At 43.0% G+C, this 20,000-nt stretch overlaps 1 protein-coding gene across 1 annotated transcript in view; it reads right to left on the bottom strand.

Annotated features, from left to right (window-relative positions):
* The window catches only part of grm7 (glutamate metabotropic receptor 7), a gene marked incomplete at both ends in the record, with an annotated part of 210,728 nt that overhangs the window by 103,157 nt on the left and 87,571 nt on the right, over positions 1–20,000 (bottom strand). The window lies entirely within an intron of this gene.

Here is a 20,000-nt window from a genome sequence, read left to right as displayed (position 1 = left end):
ATTTCCGACATTTCTGCAACACAGCCGTCTTAAAAGTGTGAGGCAAGAGGCAAGAGAGCTCCCGGCTGAGACGTCGCTGGTTACAAAAACATAAATGTCACTCAACTGCACAAAAATAAAGCGTGCCGCGTTTTATGTTTTTCTTTGCTCTCCCGTTCTCAGCACGCCTCGTTTCTCAACACTCAGTTGGGCGGACACACGCATGATGAATATTGCACTACCGAAGCCTACAAGCCACCATTAGCGGCGTGTCAGTTGTAAACCTGCGTCTAACGCCAGAAGGACTTCACCTTTGAAGCGCTTTTGCTCAGAAATCGGTCCAGGAGATCCTTCAGAACGTGTTAGGGGTTGAACATATCGACGTCAAAATTATGATAAATTCTATAATCCACAAAGTCCGCAGTGAATCTTAGTGCAGAGAGCAAAGTTTAGCCTTAACAGCTCAACATCGTTTTGTTGTCAGCTGCTCCGACAATAAATCCTCCGCTTTACACATTTTTACGTTTCCATTCCAAACAACATGCCGCTTGATTGCCTCGATGATGCGTGCACTTTCACAACATTGTGAGTTTGGCATTTCCTATTAAGATATGTATTTCTTCTGATTACAGCGACAGAATAATCGTGCTCGAGTTGGATGATTCATAATCACGAGCTGTTGAGAAATGCCGGCTGATTTAATTCCTCCAGGAGTTTCACATCCTATGATATCATACAGTTGTTAAATAATACAGATATTTGACTCAAAACCACAAATACAAGAAAAGTCAGAGGATCACAAATGTCAGTAGGATTCATCCTGAGGGAAACATGAATGTCTGCATAACACTTTCATGACATCGAATAGTGGATAAAAACATTTCAGTGTGGACTAAAGACAGATTGTCATTACCATCCATTGAGCCCCGGCACAAACAAATGAAGTATTCTCTCCGACGCTTTGTAGATCCACACTCTGGCCCGTTCACTAAGTCTTACACCCACGTTCACTAATCACTGGCTCAGGCGGGATCTCTAATGAAGAGCAGCGTGAGGACTTTTGCACAAAGAGTTTGGCCTTTTGAGAGCGGCGGAGAAGAGGGCAGCGGCAGCGAGTCGGAGGGTTTCTATCCTGCTCGAATCGCAAATTAGATCAGATCTCATGCCACTTACAAAGAGCACTTCAGGCCCGGGCAGTGCCAGCTTTGGTCCATCCAGTCCTGAAATGCAGGCCTTCATGTATGCATGTGACAGCTAAGACCCAACTCCTTGTTGACGATGAGGAAGTGTCTTAAAACCTGCATTCTCTCTCCTGACCACCAGGGGGTGACTCCTCTGGTTGTATAGAAGTCAATGCGGCATGTGTTAAAGCTGCATTATCTCTCCCGGCCACCAGGGGGTGACTCCTCTGGTTGTATAGCTTTAACACATGAAGCATAGACTTCTGTCTATGCTTCATGTGTTAAAGCTGCATTATCTCTCCTGGCCACCAGGGGGGACTCCTCTGGTTGTATAGAAGTCTTCATGTGAAAAAACAACATGGCGACGGCCGTAATCCAAGATGGCGGACTTGAGGCTTCAAAACGGCACTCCACAAACTAATGGGTGATGCGACTATGACTATATACCCAGCCTATGGTCATCAATCAATTTAACTGATAGAAGTCTTACTGATAACATTTATAGGTCAACAACATTTTTCAGCTTTCAGAAAAGTGCAAAATAAAAAACCTAATGCAGCCTGCCTTCTTGTCATTTCTTTCATTTCCTGTTTCGTCTCTAAACGTCTGGGTGCTACAGGAAAGACAAGTCAAAAGTCTCGGCCTGTTACGACCTCCTCCTACAACTGGACGTGGGCTCCCAAACTTTGAGAAAAGCCCGTGACGTGACATCAACTCTCTAACAAGCTATATCCGTCCACAAAATCCACATGTATGAAATTCAACGTAATCATGGGAGAGGAAGTGGAAAAACAAATGGTCACATAATAGTCTCTCACCCTCTTCCAGCCCCGTGTGAAGCAAGAGGTCAAATCGGATCGGATGAAGGTGAAGATGATCGCATCTCGTGCAGACTGGAAGCAGACTGGAAGTTACGGGACACGGTAACCGAGTCGGGAACGCTTTCCTTGCTTTATGACACCCACAAGGTCAATGAGAGTCCTCCAGGTCTCGATGGCCAGAGCTGTCTCCGGGGGAGGAATGTTTATTTCAGCGACCTCTTCACCTCCGCTCCACCGTTCCCGTCTCCTGTCAATAATGAACATGTGGCTGCAGATTGCAATGAACCGCCGACAGAGAACTCCATTCTGGCGCTCAGAGGTTAATGCAATGTTCACGGGGAGTCCATCGTGTTATTACCACCAAATCAGCAAATCACCGTTTGTCTTCACTCTTGTCTTTAACGTCAATGTCCTTTTTCTGCTTTCCCCTGTTTTGTCTGTTCTCTTCTTCCATCAAGTACATTATGTGTATATGTTCTGTCCTTTTCTTGATTTCCCCCTCTCTTTCTCTCTTTTTTTACTTCATTGAAGTTGATTCAGTCTCTTTTTTATTGAGTTTTTCTTCAGTTTTTTTCTGTGGTGTCTGTTTTTCTGTCTCTCTTTCATAGTTCTCTGTCTTTCCTTTGCTTTTCCAGTTGAATAGTGTCTCCTTATTCTGTGTTTTTGTGTTTTTTATGTCCCTTTTCTTTCTTTTGGATGTTCTTTATTCCTTTATTTTCCTTCCCTCTGCTTTTGTTTTCTCACTAATCCTGTTTTCCTTCTTTCACTTAATATATTTATTCATTTCCTCCTTTCATCATTCTTTCCTCCCTCCCTTCATTCCTTCTCTTATCATCCTTTATTCCACGTTTTCTTTGTTTCCCCAAAATAAATCCTCTCTGCATTGCAGTGGTAATTGGAAAGAGTGAAATGTATTAGAGTATAAACAACATCGTCTAATGAGATACTTCTTTGTGTCTGTACTTCTGCCTCACACATGAAGTCCTGTTCTCTCTGAGAGACGCTGAGCTTTTAGTAGAAAAAGTAGGCTTTGTGAGGAAAGGTCTTAATCTGGCTATCGATGCAAAACTTTGAGTCAGGCAGAGAGAAAATGAACAAAGTCATCGTCTCCTGCTGCTCTGAGACGTTCAGATCGGCAGGAAGACGACTCACTTCCTGTTCCTGCAGGAACTACAGCATTAACTGACTCTGAACTGTCTTCGGACGTATCATGTCATCACATACTGTACGTCCCTTGACAGATTTATTGGTCTCACAGATCAAAAACAATAATGCAAAACAAATAAACGTCATGAATGCAATCAAATATGGAATTCTGTTTCTCTTCGTATCTTCCTTTGAGCTTAACATCGTTTTCATCGTTGTTATTTTTTACTATCATTATGTACTTTCTGCGTGGTTTTACCTGCTCTCTGAGTTTGTTTTTCTGCAACTTTTAATGCTTGAACAGCAAAACTGCAAAAGAGGTTTCCAACTTAAATGGGATTTAGAAAGAAAAAAGAACACCAATCTGTTCAGCTATAAGACCACGCTTCGTTCCTCATGTGAAACAAGAAGTCAACATTAATGTATTAATAAACATTGTGTGCCCCGCCTTTTTCTGCCTTTTATCTCGCTTTTTTCGCCTTTTTCCGCCTTTTCCCGCCTTTTCCCCAACGTCAGCGGGCGATCGACTCAATTAGACGCACCAAAATCATTCAGACGAATCTGCCGGGTGCCATGAACATCTCTACCAAATTTCATAGCGATCCATTGAGTAGAAGTTGAGATATTTCAGTCTGGATCAAAAGCGGAGCGCCAACAGATCGACATTGCCGTCCATCGGGCGGGGCTCGAATAGAACTCCTGACAATTCATCATCCATTGTTAACAGCTACTGATGTGTGTTGGTGACATTCACTGTAAAATATGACCGTCACTCACGAGGACGTTATTGTACCTCAAGTTTTTATCATCTGATTAGATACCGAACCTCATTCCTCTGCTGCAGCACGCCGCTTATCTGCTAACGCGGGGAAAGCAACAGACATTTACAACCCTCGTGTAGCTGGCAGTGAAGTGAGAGACACACATTAAGTTGATAGACAACCCTCCTTAATTAGGTTCTTCACTGGCTGTTGATGTATTACTTCATCACGGTGCTTTAGGAGCATTCAGAGTCTCCTGCGAAAATAAATGTTTACCACACACTGGATACTTCTCATCATTACCGGCTCATATAGATATATATAGATGTATGCGCTCTCCTCCCACACGATGCCGGAGGCTGTAGCCACCTTTAAAGCAACGGTGAGTAGATTCACAGCAACATGCATGATGGAGTCAGCGTTCAAATCAAATGAGAGAATAGAAACACCAGTCATGGTTGTATCATTCGTGGTTTTAAGCTGCACGTGTGCTCGACACAGACGTAGATACTTGCTTTAAGATTTAAACCTGCAATGAATAATGTTTTTGTCCGCTTGCAACTTTTCATCACTTTTAAATTGATATGTTGATTGATATGTTGATATGCAACAGGATGAGTCATTAGATGTCTTTTTGTCCAACATTCTTTCTCTTTTATCTCCGCTTTTGGTCCCCACCACCTTCTGAGGGAAAGTATCTGTCTCTTTAGCTGCTCGATGCTCCACTTTGTTCACCAGTTAACGGAGTGTGTCTGCTGTTTGAGAGTTTTTACAGCAGCTGTTAACACATTATTCTTTGTAAATATGACACATTGAGAGTGCTGAGAGTGTAAACAGAACAGTACAGTTGTGGACCAGACGGGTTAAACAATGAGCCCGAAAGTCCCTTTGAAGGTTCTTTCACCACATTGTCACTCCATGCGTTGGTGTTGGCAGCAGCTGTAATGTTCCGAATGACTGATTTAGGATCTAATTTTCTAACCAATGAATAATTTCTGAGGTTTCTGAGATTGAAAGTAGAACATCCGGTCTTTTACAAAACAAAAAAAAGGATTAAATGTTAGAATTCAATGGCTCATTTTTAGTTATTTTTCAGTGACAACACTGGAATGCATATGTGCCTTCAAATCATTCATTGTGGCTTCATGCGGGCCAAGGACGAAGAGGAGAGGATATTCACTCCATCTGTTAAAACCTCCACGCGAGCCTTCATAATATATCGCTGTGACTCCTCATCTCAAATTTAATTGAAAAGCTGAAGTGTGCTAGATCAAATATGTGTATGGGAAAAGGGTATCTATCTTTTATTCTGCCGATGAATAAAACATTTGGCATTGGGTGAGCAGTGGTCAAAACCATGGTAATCCTCCCGGATCTCATATTGATGCTGAATCTTTATGAATCTCCATCTTTCTGCATCACGACTAAATCACCTGCACTGTGAAGGTTTTCATAGGCGATTACATTTAAAAAGGATGACAGTATTCTCTAGTCTCTGTGTAATCATCATCATTATGAAATGTTTATCATTGATATAAATGAAAGAAATCAGAACATTTAGCATTGCACTCCTCCAACTCAAGCAAAGTTTAAAAAAAGAACCAAACCGTGAGACGTCATCATTTTTATGCCACACATTCTGCTCTTGTCAAAACATGCACCAACATTACCCACAATGCAACGTGACCACTGATAGTTGTGTGGTAGATTGTGGTGCGTTATGCTAGTAGCGGCTAATGTAGCCTGGGGCGGGATGCAGAGCATCACTTCTTTTTTACGGCACACCTCCAGATTTCTGTACTTTTAAAACTTGCAGTCTTCAATTGAGGCAAGTGACATCACTTATTATTATATATATCAGATATAATTAGTGGATGAAGTCAACCGGACGTCGCTCATTTGTTCGTGAACTGCCGTTTTGAAGTCTTGAGTTTGACATTTTGGGCCGCCGCCATCTTAGTTTTATTTGCAACCAGAAGCGAATAGATTAAAGTTCATTGTTGCATTATTTTAATACAAATGCAGGTTTGAGTGTGACTTCCTTCTCATTTCTATTATATCTAACTACTTATTTCCTTCCTGTTTCTATTCTTCAGTACTGTAATTCTGTCCTGCTGTTCATGCAACACCTGGATTCCGCTCATGGGGATTATTAATAAAAGCTTTTCCGAACTTATCTTTCATCTTTTCTTACTCGAAGGAGCGCGATGTGAGAACGGTGCATTTTGTTTGAGAGGCTTTCCTGCTCCGTGTCGTGAATTGATTCAAAGAAGCTGCCGGACCGTGTAGAAATGGCCTCCGTTATGCCGCTGAACATCCCAGCGGGAATCGTTCCACACGCCGGGCTGAACGGGGTCAAAGTCAGGCGAGCAGAGAAAGGAAGGTTCTCAAGACTGAAATCTCAAATTACATCAGAGAACAGTGCACTTAGGAAAGCAAACTTTTGTATCTCCGGTTGATTAGTCTTGTGAGACCGGCTGGCAGACGGTGCCGAAAGGAGGCTATTTACTTTTTTTGTATCCATTTTTGTGAGGGCTTATTTTGTACGCTACAGATAATAATTTGCATAAAAGTCTTGGTGAGTAGAGTTTATTCTCCAGTCCTGGCAACTGAAGTGTGAGAAAAGCACAGATTGCCTTTACAAATTGATCATATATGGATCCAACCCGGCCTCTGAGGGGGAAAGTACGTTCCCCTAGATCTTAAATAAACTCTTAATTACAATTGAAGGGGAAATGTATTTTCTCCTGGATCACGTTCCCTGTTTGAAGCAGTTTGGAACAGTATGGAAGATGTTCTCTTCCATACGAACGGCTCTCCAGAGGGGCCCAGACTTGTTGAACAAGTCTTGTGCAGACACTCCAAGTGAATTGCAATGCTGCTCTGTAGCTGCTGGATTCATGACAAAGCAACTGATTGCTCAATAGTTTGACTTAAAAGGTGACACGTCAGCGCTTTGTTCACAAGTTGAAAGAAAGAACAAAACATCTGTTACTGTTGGTTCCGGTAAGTAAATTCCGGTAAGGCTAAGATCAGTAAAAAAACATTTACTGTTTACGGTTTGGAAGCCTTGAGTTCAGCAATGTGTCCGTCGCCATCTTGTTTTTTGAGACACGCTGAGAAAGACACTTTTAGGCGGCCACAATGTTACATTTCATTGATTGACAACAACGCCCAGACTGGACAACGGCGTGGTAGCGACCTGTCAATCACAAGGAAGCCCCGCCCTAAAGCGTCCCCTGCTTTATGGTCTGCTTGACTCTAAATGACCGTAAATTACTAAATGAACATCATGCTGTGTTGAAGAAGACTAGAAACTAGAGATTGGTTATACAAAACGTCAGAATATGGGTCTTTTTCTCATAGACTTATGCAATCAGACTAATTATTTTGCAACCAGAGTAGTCGCCCCCTGCTGGCCATTAAGAAGAATGCTAGTTGCTAGTTTAAGGGCACTTCCACATCGGCTTCACTCTTCAGATCCGATCATGTGTGAAGCATCAGATCGTCTCGGGTACGTCGATCAGAATATATGCTGTCTCTTTATATCTGAATCCATCCCAGGCTTCGGTTGGGAAGCAGCAACCCGCCGACCCGCTGAGCACCGGTGAGATTGACCTGTCCATATGGATTATGTCATAACGTCTGAGGCCTGCGCCCACAGAGCTATTGATCAGCCTGTAATCTCTTCTCTGGAGCATGAAGAATCCAGCGGAGGGATCGGTGGTGTGAGGCGGCGTCGTGTCCACTCAAACTGAGCATATCCAGACAAGCCCCGCCCATCACATATTGCTTGTCTGCCGTTCGTCCATCAGCTGCTGCCACTGAATGAAGTGGCGCTCGGTAGATCTTAAGCCAGCCGGATGGCCCTGTCAGTCTGGAGGGAGAGATCAGTTCATCCCTCACAGGGCGCTACATGAGGAAGAGATGCTTCACATAGCACACGGATGACTCCGTGGTAATATACTGAGCATGAGACTTTTAACTGACTTTATTCCAGGGATAAACAAAGTATTAAGAAATATTTAGATGTATTTAATATACATTACGAAGCTGGGATGCCATTAAAATGGCATGTACATTTTAAACTTACTACGAAGAACTTTTAACTGGTTATTGATGCCTATAGGACGAGTTGCTGCCCGCTGGAGGGAAGGGCAACCAGAACCAGGACTGAGAGGGACTGCTGTAGTAGAATGAGAGGTTTTCTAAAGGGACCCTGGTGCTCAGAGACACTATCTCTTTAGTCCACAGGGGGCACTATAACCAACACTACCTCTTTAGTCCACAGGGGGCACCAGAACCAACACTACCTCTTTAGTCCACAGGGGGCACCAGAACCAACACTACCTCTTTAGTCCACAGGGGGCACCAGAACCAACACTACCTCTTTAGTCTACAGGGGGCGACAGAACCAACACTACCTCTTTAGTCCACAGGGGGCACCAGAACCAACACTACCTCTTTAGTCCACAGGGGGCGCCAGAACCAACACAAAAAATGAAGCTTCCTTGTTGTAGCTCTCGGTGAAATATTTCTCACTAACTCATCATAATATTAATCATAATTTTGTGCTTTATAGTCAAACAATAGATGAAAAGTCAATACAATCCCCAAAAATAAAAGATCCAACAGGATAAAGGAGTCAAAAACATTCCCACAAATTCCATCAGTTTAGAGAAAGGCGATGGATTAAAATAAGGGCCCCGCCAGCAAAGACCCAGATTTAGGAGCCCCCCAAAAGGGCCCTGAAGAGCCGGGCATCGATCAGGCTCATCGGACATTACAGCAGCGGATCACAGGTATAAACAAGGCTGACCGTGAAGAAAAGCTTCAAAGTCCTAAAATCAATTGTACTGCCGACCGCAGCCTTTTGGACAACTTGCAGTGTTTGGAGGTTTTTCCTGCTCTCAGAAGTCTGGAGGATACGGAAGTGAAGACGACCTTCTCTTCTTCTGCAAATAAAAAGTAATGACCAGATCGTGGTTAAATGTCCTGAGTTGCATTCGCCAAATCTTTCAAAAAACACAGAAAAGTGAAGGCCCCGGTTTATTTTGCCAATGATTTCCATTTATTACCATGTGTTTATTGGATAATTTACGGTATTTGGACACGGAGACGCTACCGTCTGTGATCTACGGGGTTCTCAGCCGGGCAGCACTCATAAAGACCAACGACCCGTCGCCTCCTCTGCAGCTCGCGCACTAAACACACTTCCACCCGGACTCGTCCTTTGAATTTATCTGCGTTACCCATGACTACATATTGATCCGGGCGATCGCTCTTCTCCCAAAGTACCTGCACATCTGTGCGGGTGCGTGTTAGCGTGTAGCGGAGGCTCACGGCGCTGACTTACGGCCTCGCTGCACCGGGCCGCCGGGTGCTGGGAGTTATGGCGCCGAGTGTCAAAGCTCGCAAGGTCACATCTTTGAGTCACCGCCGGCCGCGTCGTCAAGGCTGAGCGGTCACATGACTGCTGGAAGCCAGAGCGGCTCATCACGACCTCATCAGGCCGGCCGAGGACGCAGTTAACCCCTCGAGTGCACAGTGCACATACTTTGCATTGTTGCTCTTTCTTTATTGTCTCATTTCCTAAATTATTACGCTTTAATGTTTTCTTCCGTTGTATATATTGAGTATTTTGCATTTCTGATATTTTTGGTGATATTTTTTATTTTTATTTAATTAACTCTATACAACCAGAGGAGTCGCCCCCTGGTGGTCAGGAGAGAGAATGCAGCTTTAACACATGAAGCATAGACTTCTATACAACCAGAGGAGTCGCCCCCTGGTGGTCAGGAGAGAGAATGTAGCTTTAACACATGAAGCATATACTTCTATACAACCAGAGGAGTCGCCCCCTTGTGGTCAGGAGTGAGAATGTGGCTTCAACACATGAAGCATAGACTTCTATACAACCAGAGGAGTCGCCCCCTGGTGGTCAGTGAGAATGCAAGTTGAAGGCACTTCTTCAGTGCACCCTGGGGTTTCATGTCTGGCCTTCAGTCTTCAGACGGGAAACAAGCACTTTTTAATGAGATGTCATAACTAAATGTGTTTCACTAAACAGAGAAGAATGTCATGAGCTTCTGCTTCATTGTGTCACAGACGTTTCTTAGATGACTCTGTTGCTTTGTTCCTTTCTCCTCTTCATCTCTCAGAAAGCAGTGCATTGTTTTGTGTTGCTCATATTTGTTTCCTTTCATCCTGTTTTTGAAGAGACAGGATCTTTATTGGAAGAAAATATTTCAAAAAATAGTTTTTTTTCAAAAAATGGTTGAAATAAAGTAATGACTCATGATCTGTAAAAAAAAAAAAGAGTTAAACTTCAAAACAGGAAGACTGATGCTGTCATCGTGGATGTTCTGAGGACCAAAAATGACTTCTTCTTTTTTTAAGCAGAAAGTGATGGAGGGTTCAGACTTGACCCACTCAGGGTCTTCATAGCGGCTCAAGGAGGGGCCTCTAAATGCCAACGAGGACTCTAGTGCACAGACACACACATCTGCCCGTGATGCTCTGATCCCGAGGAAGCCCATTTCACAAGGAAGCATCCTCTGACCTCGAGTCCTCTGACCTCGAGTCCTTTCCTTATCTTGTGTCTGAAGTTGCATCACTTCATTGTGGCGGGTTGAGGAAAAGAAAGAACAAGTGGGAAGTGAATGTGTCACTCTGTGTTCCGTCACCCTCAACCTGACACACACACACACACACACACACACACACACACACACACACACACACACACACACACACACACACACACACTGATCTTTCCACTCTGAAAGCACTTTAAACTTTTCTCCCTGATGCATTTTCTGTGTTCCCACAGAGCGACCTGGTAATTATGTGTTTTTTTCCTCTGAAAAAACATTGAAGCGCTTCATATAAAATACGTGAGGAATATCGTGTATAGTTTTTAGAAATACAGAGGTAAAAAAGAGCTTATTGGAGTTTCTCGATCAGGAAAAAGGTGCAGTAACACGTTATCATGAATGATCAACGCGCTGCAACCTGAAAACACAGACGAGACCAACAAGCATCCACTTCTTTCTGTCTCTCCTGCCAACGTGTCCTCAAAAAAATTACAAAAATAATACGCACCTCCTTTATTTCATCTTTGTGTTTGAGTTTGCGTCATTTTGGATTTGAATATAAAAAACGTGTCTCAAACTGTGCAGAAACAAAAATATGCATTTTACCATAATTTGCATGCACAATAAGACTTTATTGCTGCACTATAACTCTGCTAAGGGTTTGTGTCGGTACATTCAGGCCCACAGGTGGATCCTCTGCTGGGCACCACCTGCTCTTCCTCCCTCATCTCCTCCTCTTCCTCCTCCTCTTCCTCCTCTCTCATCTCCTCCTCTTCCTCCTCTCTCATCTCCTCCTCTTCCCCCTCATCTCTTCCTCTCTCATCTCCTCCTCTTCTTCCTCCCTCATCTCCTCCTCTTCCTCCTCTCTCATCTCCTCCTCTTCCCCCTCATCTCTTCCTCTCTCATCTCCTCCTCTTCTTCCTCCCTCATCTCCTCCTTTTCCTCCTCCCTCATCTCCTCCTCTTCCTCCTCTCTCATCTCCTCCTCTTCCCCCTCATCTCTTCCTCTCTCATCTCCTCCTCTTCTTCCTCCCTCATCTCCTCCTTTTCCTCCTCCCTCATCTCCTCCTCTTCCTCCTCTCTCATCTCCTCCTCTTCCCCCTCATCTCTTCATCTCTCATCTCCTCCTCTTCCCCCTCATCTCCTCCTCTTCCTCTCTCATCTCCTGCTCTTCCTCTCTCATCTCCTCCTCTTCCTCTCTCATCTCCTCCTCTTCCTCTCTCATCTCTTCCTCTCTCATCTCCTCCTCTTCCTCTCTCATCTCTTCCTCTCTCATCTCCTGCTCTTCCTCTCTCATCTCTTCCTCTCTCATCTCCTCCTCTTCCTCTCTCATCTCTTCCTCTCTCATCTCCTGCTCTTCCTCTCTCATCTCTTCCTCTCTCATCTCCTGCTCTTCCTCTCTCATCTCCTGCTCTTCCTCTCTCATCTCTTCCTCTCTCATCTCCTCCTCTTCCTCTCTCATCTCTTCCTCTCTCATCTCCTGCTCTTCCTCTCTCATCTCTTCCTCTCTCATCTCCTGCTCTTCCTCTCTCATCTCTTCCTCTCTCATCTCCTGCTCTTCCTCTCTCATCTCCTGCTCTTCCTCTCTCATCTCTTCCTCTCTCATCTCTTCCTCTCTCATCTCCTCCTCTTCCTCTCTCATCTCTTCCTCTCTCATCTCCTCCTCTTCCTCTCTCATCTCTTCCTTTTCCTCTCTCATCTCCTCCTCTTCCCCCCTCATCTCCTCCTCTTCCCGAGGCTGAGCTTTGATTGACAGGTTGTTAAATGTGTACCGGGGGCGGGACGTTGCTGAACTCTCAGCAGTCCAACCTTATCGCCGTCAGCTCCATGTCCTCTCCTCCGCTTACAGTTCTTCCTCTGACGGTATTTGCTCGATGCCGTTTTGTTTGGTTTCGTGTCGCGTTTATCGTGAACCGAAAGATGGACGACTTCATCTGTGTGAAGAGATGTTTGTAAGTTTACAAAAAGGGATTAAAAGAAGATGCATTTCTGTTGGAGGAGTTCAGTTATGGAACAACTCAGTTTGGGTTTTCAAAAGAATTCTTTATAAAACTATTATTGAGGGTTACAAGTGTGAATGAAATGTATGTATATTATTTTTTTTCTTCTTCTTTATTTCAAATTAATTATCTGATTTAATTGATAATAATCTAGGATAGGAATATGTACGCATAATGCTTCTACCTATACCTTTTCCTTCTTTCTGTTTTGTATACTAGATTGTGGTTCTACTTATTGTGTTGTAATGATTGACTGAATAAAACAAACTTCTTCCTCTTTGCACCGACCCTTGACGTCGTGCTTATTTAGACGCATTAATATTTAATGTGACAGAGAAAACCCTTCAGAATGAACGTCTTCCAGGTCGGATAAAACAACTCGGATCAGGATGAGCAGATATTTGATGGCAGTTGGGAAAATTGATTTAGATTATTGATGGACACATACTGAGCGTGCTAATTGGATTTTCTTAGGAGGGGGGGGGTCGTGTTTAAATCGTGTTTTTAAGCAAGCCGATTGGATTAGTCCAGTGTGCGGAGACGTTATGCATGTTTGACTGTGTTTGATCAAATAAGTAATAAATGGTTTGCTTTCAGCGCGGATGAATCAGAAAGAGAGGGAGAGACGCTTTCATCATCAGAGCCACTTTACAGTCGGGCCATCAGCAGAATATCAAAGCTCTGCATTGGTATTCACAGAGAGAGAGGGAGGGAGGGAGGGAGGGAGGGAGGGCATTACAGGCTGGCTGCTCGTTAGCGATACGCAGGCGATAGCGGTGGTCAACTCCGGGTCAAATGTGTTTTGCACACTGCACTTGGTGGTGACAACTCACGCGGCATCAAACCACCGGCCTCTGACAGGAAGTGCGAGGCAGTGATCTGACGGACGAATCGGGACGGGAACAGAAAAGGGGGCGGCGACCACTCGCAGCCGGGAACGCAGATCACCGGCACCGGGATGTATATATTTGTTCATTGAAGTTTAATTTCACACAAACGTCAGAGGCACGTTCCATCAGCTACAGATGGAAATAAATACAGATCTGTTACGCCTCGTCAATTTTCTTTTGATCCGAGCGACGCGGATAAACAGATGCACGCGAGTCGGAGGACGGATTAGAGGCTTTGCAGCGTCGGGAATGTGGATTCTGATGAATCTGCTTTCATTCCTATTCAGAGGACCTTTATGTTCATGTTACTGCTTTTAAAGCCTCGACACAGAGACACGGTGTTCCAGTGTTAGCTCGTCTGCTGCAGCGACGTCAGAGTCAGCTGCATTCGCTCTCCTGACCACCAGGGGGCGACTCCTCTGGTTGTATAGAAGTCTATGCTTCATGTGTTAAAGCTGCATTCTCTCTCCTGACCACCAAGGGGCGACTCCTCTGGTTGTATAGAAGTCTATGCTTCATGCGTTAAAGCTGCATTCTCTCTCCTGACCACAGTGGTGTAACTCCTCTGGTTGTATAGAAGTCTATGCTTCATGTGTCAAAGCTGCATTCGCTCTCCTGACCACCAGGGGGTAACTTCTCTGGTTGTATAGAAGTCTATGCTTCATGTGTTAAAGCTGCATTCTCTCTCCTGACCACCAGGGGGCGACTCCTCTGGTTGTATAGAAGTATAGGCTTCATGTGTTAAAGCTGCATTCTCTCTCCTGACCACCAGGGGGCGACTCCTCTGGTTGTATAGAAGTATAGGCTTCATGTGTTAAAGCTGCATTCTCTCTCCTGACCACCAGGGGGCGACTCCTCTGGTTGTATAGAAGTCTATGCTTCATGTGTTAAAGCTGCATTCTCTCTCCTGACCACCAGGGGGCGACTCCTGTGGTTGTATAGAAGTATATGCTTCATATGTTAAAGCTGCATTCTCTCTTCTGACCACAGGGGTGTAACTCCTCTGGTTGTATAGAAGTATATGCTTCATGTGTTAAAGCTGCATTCTCTCTCCTGACCACCAGGGGGCGACTCCTCTGGTTGTATAGAAGTCTATATAAATGACTCTACTTCTCTTGATGTATTCCCTCAGTAAACATTGTAAACATGAGTTTATGTCTCAATCTCTAGTTTCAAGTCTTCTTCTATACAGCATGGTGTTCTTTTAGTAGAAGATGGAGGATGGAGGCGTTCTGTAGTCCCCCGTCTTTATTCTATCAGGGAAGGACTTCTGCTATCGCCTTGGAATACGTATTTAAACAGGTAGTTAATGTCAGTCTCTGAGACGAGACGAGAATGAGGTTTTATTGAACACAGAGGCGACGGGGGAGGGGTGTAGGGATGCTGGCCGATTGGAACATAAATTACGAGCTGAAGAGGCGGTAAATCGCACAGATTGGCCTGAGCGGGTCAGAGTGTCGCTGAGGGCGAGACGGAACCTCGCAGGACAAAAGAGACAGAAAAATACAATAATTGATCGTCTGCAAAGGAAGGCGCTCGACAACACAAGTCAATGTTTGACTCCGATTGCAATAAAAGCCTGAGACGGTAGTTTTTAGCTGGGCGGTGTCTTTGAAGGAAACCAAAAGTCCTTCACCGGGTTCTGCCTTACGAGCCGCCGAGCGGCGGCCATTTTGGTAAAAATGTAGCAAATCATTTCCTGGTTGCAGACATGCTGTTTCAAACAATTGTATATATATATATATATATATATATATATATATATATATACACAATATATATATATATATACATATATTGTGTATATATATATATGTATATATATATATATACAATACATATATATATTGTGTATGTATATATACAATACATATATATTGTGTATATATATATATATATATATATATATATATATATATATATATATATATATATATATATATATATACAATACATATATATTGTGTATATATATATATATATACAATACATATATATATATATATATATATATATATATATATATGATCCAATTGGTAGAAACCAATTAAATTTCCTGGTTGCAGACATGCTGTTTCAACAAATATATATATATATATATATATATATGTATATATATATATATATATATATATATATATATATATATATATATATATATATATATATGTATTTTTTATATATTTGAGATAGTCTTTTCTCCGTTTCTTATTTCTCTGAAAGGTCACACTATTAATCTGAGGATGAGTTTAAGGTCATGGGGTTCCCTGATTCTAAGTTGAACCCTTTGCCAGCGGAGTGCGTCATTTTTTTCATTTTGCCCTTACTCAACGAGTAACAGACAATTTTCTTTGCACAAACCCTGTTAGCGCTGATTTCCCATGAGGCTCGGCGTGGGGCATGCATCATACATGAAGGGCGGCGGCCTCCATGAGGCTCTCCGAGATGAGGAAGATGTTTCTGCCGCCGGGTCTCAGAAAGGCCTTCGCCTCATTAGAGATGATGGACGAGGCGCGGCGACCAGTCAGACCTCCGCTGCTCCATTCATGCTCATATTTATTTAATGGAGTTCATTCGCTGTTTAAAAAGTTATTTTTGAGGAAAAGAAGGAAAACAACGGCTGCTGTTGACTGGATGCATGTGACGTTCTATAGGCGTCCATCTTGGATCACGTCTGTTTTATATCACGGTTTGCTTGTTTGCACAGAAGAAATTATGGCGTTTTTTTTTTTTTTTTTAAATAAACGAAACAAACATTCTAACTCTCCTTCTTCATCTCTCTCTCCTTACTTTCATTTCCTTTGTTCCTTTCTTTCCTCTCCTCTATCCCTTCCTCTTGGAACAGAATTTGCGGTAATAAATGCCAACGAGAAGAAAGAGCACACACACACACACACACACACACACACACACACACACACACACACACACACACACACACACACACACACACACACACACACACACCAGCTGTGACTCCTAATGGAGGGTTTAAATACATTTTACCACACCTGTACCAACACAAACATGATGGAAATACATGTTGGCTGTTCGGTAAACACACACACACACACACACACACACACACACACACACACACACACACACACACACACACACACCATAGATCCATCTCTAAAGGAGCTGCCCAACAGTCTAATCAATTCTCAAGCTACTTGTCTTTTAGCGCCTCGGTTCGAGAGGCGGAGCGGTAATGATCTACGGACGTTTGATGAAGTGGAAGTATACAGACTCCGGGGTGTGTGTGTGTGTGTGTGTGTGTGTGTGTGTGCATGTGTGTGTGAGGGAGGGAGGAAGGGGTTATATGTGGAAATGATGTTTAAGATGGATCTCCTCTCGGTTAGGATCACGGCCGCTGTGTGCTGAAGACACTTTAAACCCTTTGTATGTTTAGTGAGTCTCTATGTGTGTGTGTGTGTGTGTGTGTGTGTGTGTGTGTGTGTGTGTGTGTGTGTGTGTGTGTGCGGGTTGTTTTTTTTGTGGCTAATAAAATGTGTCTTTGAGTGACATGTATATGGACAAATGCAGATGAGGCGTCATCTCTTCAGGTGAGATCACAGTAATAAATACAGTAAAACAGCTCAAAGTCTGCAACGCTCTCTGCAGGAGGAGCGTTGCACATCAGCTCTCTCCTCACGTCTGGCGGGAGCCCGCTGAGCCGGGGAGATAAATAATACATCTGGTTTGGATATCGCTCCGCAGACGGAGATTGAATTTCACTTTTAAATTCCGCAACACGACGAGGAGCGTTCAGCGTTCAGCGCTCAGCGTTCAGCGTTCAGCGTTCAGCGTTCCACGTCCTGTGTTCCACGTCTCAAAGTCGTCTTTGCAGGATCTCTAGAGCTCAGGATCTCTAGAGCTCAGGAGCTCTCCTGCATGACGTCATAGATGTCGATGTTCTGACCCTCCGGTTTACTACGACTCCCATGAGCCTCAGCGGCTGGCGGTGAGGTCGAAGAGGCCCGTCGGAGGCACGTGCATTTATTTACATGTATCTACCATTTTATTCATATATTCCACTGTTTTTGTGAACCTAAGACCTTTGGTAAAACAATATCCATCAACAAAATAGTTCACATGAGTAAAGTTATGTTTTCACAAGAGATATGAAGAATCAAGCTTACATTTTTCAGCTTCAGGGCCATATTCTATATATATCTCTTTACACTTTTGTCTTAGGACTATGGTGCCTCATCATATAGAGAGCTGAGATTGTTCTGCAATTGTTGATGTACAACACATGTGACAAGTGACTTTAAAAAGGGGAATTTAAGAAATGATGTAAAATCGAGAAAATGACCTCAGACCCCAGAGGGCCCTAACCCTGAACCCTGAACCCTGAACCCTGAATAATAATCCTATTTATTGTTTGAGTTGTGTTTAGAGGTTGTACATGCGGATTGTATGTTATTGTAGCCCTGATTTATATGTTTAATTTGATACCTAACATGTTTTTTGTTTGTTTTTTGGATTTATACCATGTTTTTTTCTTGTGATATAAAAGGGTCCCTTCACTAGAGGATCAACAGGTTCTTTCTGGGTTTCTCACATGGCTGCAGAGTCCATGAAGAAAATGTACCCAGAAGCGTAAAGTGATCACAATAATAATCTTTATTTGTAGAGCACATCTCAGACAGACTGGGCATGTCTCAACACATATGTAAATTAATTTAAAGCTTTCCATCAGGAGGAAACAACATGGCGATTGAGCGCGCGGCCCACTGATGAAAGTGTTGCATTCTGGGAGTCGTAGTTGGGCTTCATCCAAGAAGCAGATATTTTCTCACACGGCTGCTCATATTTAGCTTTTCCGCTGGTAGAGTTTCGCGCCGCCCACCAAACCGTCTCTCAGAACGAGTCTTCCGAGTCCAGATATTAAAACAAAGACTCACAGAGTCGTCGGAGAGACTGTTGTGTTTCTCTTCATGCATATTTTAGTAATCCAAACACCGCCAGTCTCCAGATGATCCTAATTTGTGAAGCTAATTTAGGTCTTGGAGCGCTGTGCATGTTTGCAGCGTGGAGGCGGGTCGCGTTAAACGAGACCAACAGTCCAGTAGCATTGGAATTATTGTGCAGGAAATAAAAACACACTAAGAAAGAAAAGAAAAACAACACTACATAAGGTGGTAATGTAATATGTACACTTTTAAAAACACGTTCTCAACGAATGAGAGGGTGTTAAAAGTGTTAAATAACAGTAATAAATAGTCCTGATGTTGTTCCTGGATTCCACATTTTGAGAGGTGGAAGAAAGTTATGTGGGAATATTCCACAGTTAGAATAGAATATTGCATCTTTATCAGAAGGTATATGACACATGATCCTATTTCACAGATAACAATATATCACATATTGCACATGGTAAGTGACCAGCTCATTGTAGTGGGATATTAAAGGTTATTAAGGGCAATTAAAGGCCCTCTATTAAAGGATTTACAGGTGCTGACTATTTTCTCACTGATGCATTTTGTATTAATGATTGCAGATAATTATGACCTATTATAAAACATAATGACTTAAAAGGCGTTTTTTGTGTGTCGGCGGCTTTGATGATAATAAAACACAGAGTATTAGTCATCGCATTTAATGTGTATAATCATACAAGCTTTACATTTATACGACAATTTCTTTTTTGGTAAAGCACACTTTCAGGTTTTCAGGGATTGTTTTCAACATGACGGATTATTAAGTTATTATTATTATTATTATTAAGTATTCATAGAATACTTCAGATTGAGCAACTGCTCCTACTATTTTAAATGAATCCCTGAATAAAAAGTATTGGCGTTGACTAAAAGCTCTTTCTCTGCAGTATGATGCAGACCAACCTTTATTCGGCTCTTGAGACAGTCGGCGTGGAGTTTGTCGTACATTATGGGATGTGGAGAGGCGGACTGTCCGTTATTCAGAAAGACCAAGAGTCTGATTAATAATGTCCCGTTGGGCTGAGTCCTATGTTCCCCCCAAAAACAAACACCCATTGATTCAAATACACTCTTCTAGCAGCACAGGAAGCACAGTGTTACTGGGCAGAGTTAAAAATCCTCTGACATCCAGGTTACCTAAATATTAATGTGCAAGCGTTCATAAGAACCCACAAAATTATCTTTTAGAAGTTTCTGTTGACATTTGTTTGGGACGAAAATCCATGCTGGCCTTCATCAGTATTACAAATACTTAACTTCACTCAATCAAAGCCAAACTTTGCACAGATACTCTTAACATATAAGAGCTATGTTATATATTAAATATGGCAAATACAGTTACGGTAAGAAGATACAACTTTTAAATAATATACTACTTTCCTTTTCTATGCATCATAAACCAATATACCAGTAACACATTACCAGAACTTATGATCTATGTTCCCAAGGGTTTTCTGTGTATTATACCTTTTTAAATTATTGAAATACAGTAAAAGTCAGGTTACAAGCCGCTCCTACACTAATGTAAGTATCCCTGCTGTAGCAAGCTAGCGCTGCTGCTAGCTACCTTCTGCTGCTAGATACCGTCAGTGGTTGTCGGGGAGCTAGCGGGGAAGTAGCGGAGCGCTAGCAGGAGCCCCAGCTGGCTACAGCAGGGAGCTAACGGGGACACTGACCG

This window comes from Taurulus bubalis, assembly GCF_910589615.1.
Source record: "Taurulus bubalis genome assembly, chromosome: 5".
In the NCBI taxonomy this organism is placed as follows: domain Eukaryota; kingdom Metazoa; phylum Chordata; class Actinopteri; order Perciformes; family Cottidae; genus Taurulus; species Taurulus bubalis.
This window is presented reverse-complemented; position numbering and strand designations above follow the sequence as displayed.